Source organism: Danio aesculapii, chromosome 21 (genome assembly GCF_903798145.1).
Source record: "Danio aesculapii chromosome 21, fDanAes4.1, whole genome shotgun sequence".
NCBI classification, from domain to species: domain Eukaryota; kingdom Metazoa; phylum Chordata; class Actinopteri; order Cypriniformes; family Danionidae; genus Danio; species Danio aesculapii.
This window is the reverse complement of record NC_079455.1, coordinates 2,644,839-2,654,143: the sequence shown is the minus strand read 5'-3', so window position 1 is coordinate 2,654,143 and position 9,305 is coordinate 2,644,839. Positions and strand designations below refer to the sequence as shown.

The following is a 9,305-nucleotide window of genomic DNA, read 5'->3' as shown; positions in this document are numbered from 1 at the left end:
CGCTTTGAACTGCAGCAGATCGTCTTGACCATGTCTACATGCATTGAGTTGCTGCCTTTTGCTGATCAGAAATTTGCATTAACGAGCAGTTGGACTGGTGTACCTAATAAAGTGGCCGGTGAGTGTATTTTTATGCATTTAATCATTTTAGCTGTAAAAAGTATATAATTGATTAAAAGGAAAAATGCTGAAAGTCAATAGTTAAAGGTTTCCAGCATTCTTCAAAATATCTTCTATAAACTCATAAATGTAATGGGTGAGTAAATGATGACACAATTTAAATTTTTCGGTTGTCTACCCCTCTAATGAACAAGGATCCAGCATAAAAACGTAGCCCTTTATACATTTCTGGAGATTGTGAATTATGTAACCAGAAGTACGTATGGCTGCATTTCATCTTTAAAATGAACGCTACAGGGCGGGATGACACCGTTCCTTTTCATGCTTACCAGCTGACCTTTTACCTCAGTGTGGATGGCTTTACCGCTCTTACCAGTTGTCCAGCGAACTTGACATGCAGAGTGGAGTTGACCACTTTAACAGGGTTCGAATCTGGCGAAGGACTATTCGTGAAAGAAGGTAAGACAAAAACAAAAGCCAAAAGAAAAAAAACAAGTAAATAACAGGGTGAGAATGAGGTAAAATCTGAAAACATGGTAAAAATCTGTTTTTTTTTTTCCTTTTCTGGCTTGCTTTTGAAAATACTATTGGTTGGGTTTAGGGAAGGAGGAGGGTTGGTCAGTTGGTTGGTCAGTCAGTCAGTTAACAGCGGCCTCTGGTGGATTTACGTGAGAACAGCAGGTGCGAATGGCACTTGTGAGAGAAATTTGAGATCTGAAACAGCCTACACAGCACCCTCTGGTGGATTTGTGAAAACAAAAACTGCAAAGATCATAGCTCCTGGGACATATTTGACGCTCTCCATAAATGTATATAGGGGTACGTAATCAGAATGAGCCTGAATAGATCAGGGGATGCAAACTTTTGCACAGGATGATTCATATACTGCAATCATTCAAAATTGTAATGCATTTTAAACTTAGCTGTTAATCTGTGGCTAAACATAACACTACATGCATCCGGTGCAGTAGTGGCACATGGTACAACCTGAAGCATTCAGAAAATTTCTACAAGTTATAATTACAGTACAACATATAAAAGCTTTTCACTAGTTGTAATCTCATAATTATGGTAGTTCCGATAGGGTGAAACTAACACACACACAATGACTCATTACAAACAAACAAGCTCTTCTCAAGAATCCTCCAACAGCTGAAGACAAAGAACTGAAATAAATATGTCAATCCAACTCACGTCAAAATCTTGACACGCTGTTGATTCAGTGTAAATTGAAAGCCAAACATTTGGCTTCCGTAAACCGCTTTCTTCTGTGGGATTAACTATTTTCACCCAGTTACCAATAACACTGCTGTCCAAACTGACGCGATCAATTCTTATCTAATATTTGATGTCCCACTGTCAAACACTTTGTATACAGTTGAAGTCAGAATTATTAGCCCTCCTGTATATCTTTTCCCCCTATTTCTGTTTAACGGAGAGAAGATTTTTTAAACGCATTTATAAACATGATAGTTTTAATAACTCATTTCTAATGACTGATTTATTTTATCTTTGCCATGATGACAGTAAATAATATTTGACTAGATATTCTTGAAGATACTAGTATTCAACTTTTGACATTTAAAGGTTTAACTTGGTTAATTAGGGTAAAGTTGAAGTTTTGTGGAAGTTACCACTGTCTATAAGACGTTGGATTTTGGTTGCCATACCTGACGAATAAATGTCAGTATTTAACGTCGATATGATGTTGGTTTAAGATGTTGGCAACCTAAAATCAACCAAATATCAACGTTTAATGATGTTACAGCTTGATGATGTGTGGATGTTATCACTATGACGTTTATAAGACAGACTTTGATTGCCATACCTGGTGAATAACTGTCAGTATTTGACATCGATATAATGTTGGTTTAAGATGTTGGCAACCTAAAATCAACCAAATATCAACGTCTAATGATGTTACAGCTTGACGTTGTGTGGACGTTATCACTATGACGTTTATAAGACGTTGGATTTTGGTTGCCATACCTGACGAATAAATGTCAGTATTTAACGTCGATATGATGTTGGTTTAAGATGTTGGCAACCTAAAATTAACCAAATATCAACGTCTAAAGATGTTACAACTTGACGTTGTGTGGACGTTATCACTATGACGTTTATAAGACGTTGGACTTTGATTGCCATAATTGGTGAATAATTGTCAGAATTTGACGTCGAAATAATGTTGGTTTAAGATGTTGGCAACCTAAAATCAACCAAATATCAACGTCTAATGATGTTACAGCTTGACGTTGTGTAGACGTTATCACTATGACGTTTATAAGACGTTGGACTTTGATTGCCATACCTGGTGATTAACTGTCAGTATTTGACGTCGATATAATGTTGGTTTAAGATGTTATATATAAGACGTTGGACTTTGATTGACTAGAGATGGGTTGCAGCTGGAAGGGCATCCGCTGTGAAAACATGTGCTGGATAAGTTGGCAGTTCATTCCGCTGTGGCGACCCCTGATTAATAAAGGGACTAAGCCGAAAAGAAAATGAATGAATTAATGAATATATATATATATATATATATATATATATATATATATATATATATATATATATATATATATGCATATGTATATATATATATATACTGTAGCTGTATACACTGTATATAAAAGCAAGATCCTCATTCATTCATTCATTTTCCTTCGGCTTAGTCTCTGGTCACCACAGTGGAATGAACCACCAACTTTTCCAGCATATGTTTTACGCAGCAGATGCCCTTCCAGCTGCATCCCAGTACTGGGAAACGCCCACTCATTCACTCACAAACTCGGCCAATTTAGTTCATCCAATTCCCCTATAGCACATGTGTTTGAACTTGGGGGGGGGGGCGCCCGGAGGAAACTCACGCCAACACAGGGAGAACATGCAAACTCCACACAGAAATGCCATCTGACCCAGCCGGGACTCGAACCAGCGACCTTCTTGCTGTGAGGCCACAGTGCTAACCGTTAAGCCAACGTTTTACAAACATACCAAACTAAAAAAGAAAAGCACACACTGGGACATCAGAACTACTTAGAGATGTTTAGTACAGTTCCTTAAGCAACTGTCATTGGTTCTGATATGTCAGATTTACAATAACTGCAACGGTTGTCCTCTGCTGTCCTGAATCTAACCAGTCAGTTAAGATTTATTAATTTCATCATTTCGCAGAAAATTATTCTAAAACAGGGGTGTCCAAACTGTTTCAAGAAAGCCTAGTAAGAGATTAGCTAGCCCAGGTGTGTCTGATTAGGGTTGGAACTAAACTTTGTAGGACACCTGCCCTCCAGGGCCAAGTTTGGGCACCCCTGCTATAAAACAATTGGTCATTTTAACCCTTTTTTGAATCAAATATTGACAGCCAATTAGGTTCAAAATTTTATTGAGAAAATGGGCTGAAAACTGGGTTGAAACAACAGCTTAATCATTATTATGATTATTATTATTATTCATTCATTCATTTTCTTTTTGGCTTAGTCCCTTTATTAACCAGGGATCACCACAGCGGAATGCAGCCAATGGCCTTCCAGCTGCAACCCAACACTGCAACAGGTAAAGCTACACTCTAAACATGCTTGGTTATTTCAAGACAAAATGCAAACATTTGGATTAAATTTTAGCTATATAATTGAGCTATAAATGAAACTATAAATGAGCTATAATTTTAGGAAAACAATGCATATTTGACCTAAATTTGGGTCAAAATTGTAACTTTTTTTTTTGAGTAGGTTAAAACGGCTTGCAATCTAATATTCAATTATTAACCCTGCTTTGAAATAGACAAATGACATTTAAGAGTAGATACAGTACAAGCACGTCACTTCACTAAAGACTTTTATTTTCTATTAAAGTCACTAAAAAGTGTTTAAACTTTAAAAAGGCTGGGTTGACTCCAACAAAACTCTGAGTAAAATAGAGACAAATGCATCAATTTGTAATGCATTTAACAATAACTACAATAATAACAATAACAACAACAACAACAATAATAATAATAATCATAATAATCATAATAATAATAATAATAATTAACCCAGCTGTTTGAAGGTGCCCATATTTTACCCAAATTTTTGTTAAAACAACCCAGCATTTTTAGAGTAAATGAAAAACCACTGGCAATCTAATATTTAATTATTAAACCCAGCTTGAAATAATCAAGTGGCATTTAAGAGTAGATCAAAACACGTCACTTCACCAAAGACTTTTATTTTCTATTAAAGTGAATAAAAACTTACCAAATTCTTGGTTGACTGAAGCTAAACTTTAATTAAAAACAGACAAATGCAACAGTTTGTTTATGCATTTAATAATAATAATAATAATAATAATAATAATAACAACAATACTAATATAAATAATAATAATAATAATAATAATAATAATAATAATAATAATAATAACAATAATAACAATAATAATAATAATAATAATAATAATAATAAAAACAACAACAACAATAATAATAATAATAATAATAATAATAATAATAATAATAATAATAATAATAATAATAATAAATTAACCCAGCTGTTTGGAGATGCCATATTTTACCCAAATTTGTGTTGAAACCACCCAGCATTTTTAGAGTGTAGGAAAAACGACTTGCAATCTAATATTTAATTATTAAACCTGGCTTCAATTAATCAAATATGGCATATAATTAATGAACATGTACGTGGCGGTTCATTCCGCTGTGGCGAGCCCTGATAAATGAGGCACCAAGCCGAATGAAAATTGATGTAACCTGCACGTACTGATACTTGAGAGTCTACAAACCTGAAGTCTTATTTATCTTGAGTAAACGGTGAAGCAGGCATATCTTACCGTCATATCGCTGCCCGGTGCTCATGGTGTGCGTGCAGCCTCTATGTGTGTGTCCGCTTCTCGCGCTGCTGTTCCCGGTGAGCGCGCTGTTCATCTCCGCTCTTCATTTATCCGCTGGGAAAGAGGTGTATCCGAATGAGGGCTGGCCTTAATATAACCTGCTCTTTCAGTTTCAGTTGGACCAGTGTTCGGTTGTGTGCTTTTAACCTCATGATGATAGCTTGCGGTTTGACATTCAGGATTATTTTGCCTATAAACACACACTGCGCTCGCTATCAACACAGACTCGCATATAATAGCGAATGCTGTTCTCTATGATTACTGAATTCAGATGTTTTAATAATCGAACTTTTATTTTATAAAGCCTGTAACTCTTAAAGTTGGACGCTCAGGATACTGAATCCAGTGTCATTTGCCCAGGCTGATTGGTGATGTGTTTCACCGCAAAGCTCGTGTCCATAACCCCCCTCTAAGTCAGTCAACACTGAAAAAATAATTCCTATATTCATTCATTCCTTTTCTTTTCGGTTTAGTCCCTTTATTAATCTAGTGTCGCCACAGCGGAGTGAACCGCCAACTTATCCAGCACATGTTTACACAGCGGATGCCCTTCCAGCTGCAACCCATCATTGGGAAACACCCATACACTCTCATTCACACACATACACTACAGACAATTTAGTTCACTCAATTCGCCTAGCAGAGGAAATCCCACGCAAACACTGGGAGAACATGCAAACTCCACACACAAATGCCAACTGACCCAGCCGGAGCTCAAACCAGCAACCTTCTTGCAGTGAGGCAATTGTGCTACCCACTGCGCCACCGTGCTGCCCTTTATCTGACTAATCTGTTATTTAATGATTTTGATAAGCAAGTATTAATATGTTGAGCGTTATTGATAGAGCGCAGGATTATCTGTTTACTTTTCGCACATTTTGACATCGTGATAAGCACAAACCACGCAGGGTCGGAAATCAACATGGGAAATCAGAGTCAGCCTTCAGAAAAAAATTATAGTTAGCATTGTTATTCAAACATGATAAATGAGATGGGCCTATTAATTATGTATAAATATTGTTTGTTTTTGTTCTTTTATTAAAGTTACAGAGCTTGTGGCATGAAAACATCATAATCTTTTTGATTCATAAACCAAATATTTCCAGATCAGAGAGAAAATATTCATTAAATGTTGTGCTAGTATCGACTTAGATAATTTGTATTCCTAAATATATATTTATACACGGCTGAAGTCAGATTATTTGCCCCCCTTTGAATTTTTTTTTCTTTTTTAAATATTTCCCAAATGATGTTGAACAGAGCAAGGAAATTTTCACAGTATGTCTGATAATATTTTATCTTCTGAATAAAGTCTTATTTGTTTTATTTAGGCTAGAATAAAAGCAGTTTCAAAATTTTTAAACACCAATTTTAAGGTCAAAATTATTATCCTAAGAATCAAACCATTTTATTATGTTTACATTAATATTCTCTTATGTGAAATATCTATTATAAAATGGCAAAAGGCATTATTTTTGGCTCCAATAATGATTGTTATTATTATTATTATTATTATGATTATAGTCATTTAGCAAAGGATTCTGCAAGGGTTACATTTCGTGCAATTAACAATTAATCTTATTTAATCAATTTGTCTTGAAAGAATATTACATTTTAATATAAATCTTTTTATCTGTAATTAAATGTACGGTTTCCTCCAGGTGCTCTGTTTCCCCCACAGTCCAAACACATGTGCTAACTAAATTGGCCGTAGTGTAGTTTCCCAGTACTGGGTTGCAGCTGGAAGAGTATCCGTTGTGTAAAACATATGCTGAATAAGTTGGCGGTTCATTATACTGTGGCAACCCCTGATAAATAAAGGGACTAAGCTGAAGGAAAATGAATGGATAAATGTACGGTGGCACTGTGGCACGGTGGCTCGTGAAGGGGTGTGACCAGAGGCACTGTAATGTTACAGCAGAGAAAGCTAAAATGGCATCCAAACGCTGCTATTTCCACAGAGCTTGTTCCGTTTCTGTATTTGGGCTTCCAAAGGACTCAACACAAAGACAGAAGTGCTTAGAATTTCATTTAATTATGTTCCAAACAATTATAAAACATATACAGCTAGCATTTGACAAAGGACAGCTTCCAGAATCTCCCTCAGTTCAGGGCTGGATTCGGCTAAAAACTCCTCAAACCAATGAAGATGTGGATTGTGAGGCACAAACTGTATTTTTATTTGTTAAAATTGATTAACTACATGCACAGCCCTCACAAAAAAATACTGCAGTTTTTATAAAGTATACTGCACTTTTAGTTAACTACAGAAAAGTGCAGTTTTTTGGACACAAAAAAACGGTGTTATTTAAATATATGCAATACAGCTGGAGTACTACAATACAACCAACTGCAGTACATCTACCGCAATACAGCTGAAGTACTACAATACAACCAACTGCAGTACATCTACCGTAATACAACTGAAGTACTACAATACAACCAACTGCAGTACATCTACCGCAATACAACTGAAGTACTACAATACAACCAACTGCAGTACATCTACCGTAATACAACTGAAGTACTACAATACAACCAACTGCAGTACATCTACCGCAATACAACTGGAGTACTACAATACAACCAACTGCAGTACATCTACCGCAATACAACTGAAGTACTACAATACAACCAACTGCAGTACAACTACTGCAATACAGCTGGAGTACTACAATACAACCAACTGCAGTACATCTACCGCAATACAACTGAAGTACTACAATACAACCAACTGCAGTACAACTACCGCAATACAGCTGAAGTACTACAATACAACCAACTGCAGTACAACTACTGCAATACAACTGAAGTACTACAATACAACCAACTGCAGTACAACTACTGCAATACAGCTGGAGTACTACAATACAACCAACTGCAGTACAACTACCGCAATACAACTGAAGTACTACAATACAACCAACTGCAGTACAACTACCGCAATACAACTGAAGTACTACAATACAACCAACTGCAGTACAACTACTGCAATACAGCTGGAGTACTACAATACAACCAACTGCAGTACATCTACCGCAATACAACTGAAGTACTACAATACAACCAACTGCAGTACAACTACCGCAATACAACTGAAGTACTACAATACAACCAACTGCAGTACAACTACCGCAATAAAGCCGCTTAAAATTGAGCCATAAACTGCTTTTCCGGGGCCGGGTCGCGGGGGCAGCAGTCTTAGGAGAGAACCCCAGACTTCCCTCTCCCCAGACACTTCCTCCAGCTCCTGCGGGGGATCCCGAGGGGTTCCCAGGTCAGCCAGACATACTCCCTCCAGCGTTTTCCCCGAGGCCTCCTCATGGTGGGACATGCCTGGAACACCCCCCTAGGTAGGCATCCAGGAGGCATCCGAAACAGATGCCGAGCCACCTCAGCTGAATTCTCTCGATGCGGAGGAGCAGCGGCTCTACTCCAAACTGCTCCCAGGTGACAGAGCTTCTCACCATATCCATAAGGGTGCTCCTTGCCACCCTGCGAAGGAAACTCATGACCATAGGTGAGAGTAGGAACGTAGATTGACCTGTAAATCGAGAGCTTTGCCTTTCAGCTCAGCTCCTTCTTTACCACAACGGGCCAATACATCGACCACATTACTGCTGCCACTGCACCAATCCGCCTGTCACTTTCCATCCTTCCCTCACTCGTGACAAAACCACAAGATACTTGAACTCCGCCACCTGGAGATGGCAAACCACCTTTTCCAGGCGGTTTTCCAGCCTCTGACTTGGAGGTGCTGATTCTCATCCCAGCTGCGTCATACTCGACAGCAAACCGCCCCAGTGCATGCTGAATGTCCATGTTCGATGAAGCCAACAGAACAACATCTGCGAATAACAGAGATGAAATCCTCTGGACCCCCTCCGGCCTAATGCTGCACTTTGAAATTCCGTCCAGAAAAATTATGAACAGAATTGGTGGCAAAGGGCAGCCCTGCCGGAGTCCAACATGCACTGGAAAGAAGACTGACTAATTGCCAGCAATGCGAACCAAACACCTACTCCGTTCATACTAGGATAAGACGGCCCTTAACAGAGCACTCTCCTCAGAATGCCACGAGGGACACGGTCGAATGCCTTCTCCAAGTCCACAAAACACAGGTGGACTGGTTGGGCATACTCCCATGAACCCTTGAGCACCCTGGTGAGGGTATAGAGCTTAACAAGGGTATAGATAGATAACGAAGGTTATTATGCATCTAATTTGATGATAACCCCCAAACCCCCCTGCAATTCACACCCTGAGTATGCCCTATACATATACTCTTTGAAACT

The 9,305-nt window shown here is 38.1% G+C and overlaps 1 protein-coding gene across 1 annotated transcript in view; it reads right to left on the bottom strand.

The window, feature by feature from the left end:
• LOC130215292 (5-hydroxytryptamine receptor 2C) overlaps positions 1-5,012 on the bottom strand; it is an 18,022-nt gene extending 13,010 nt beyond the window's left edge. The window contains exon 1 of the mRNA XM_056447217.1: positions 4,951-5,012. The gene's annotated coding sequence lies outside the window, so the exon portion shown is untranslated. The remainder of the gene's footprint in view (positions 1-4,950) is intronic.
• Between the last annotated feature and the right edge of the window lie 4,293 nt (positions 5,013-9,305).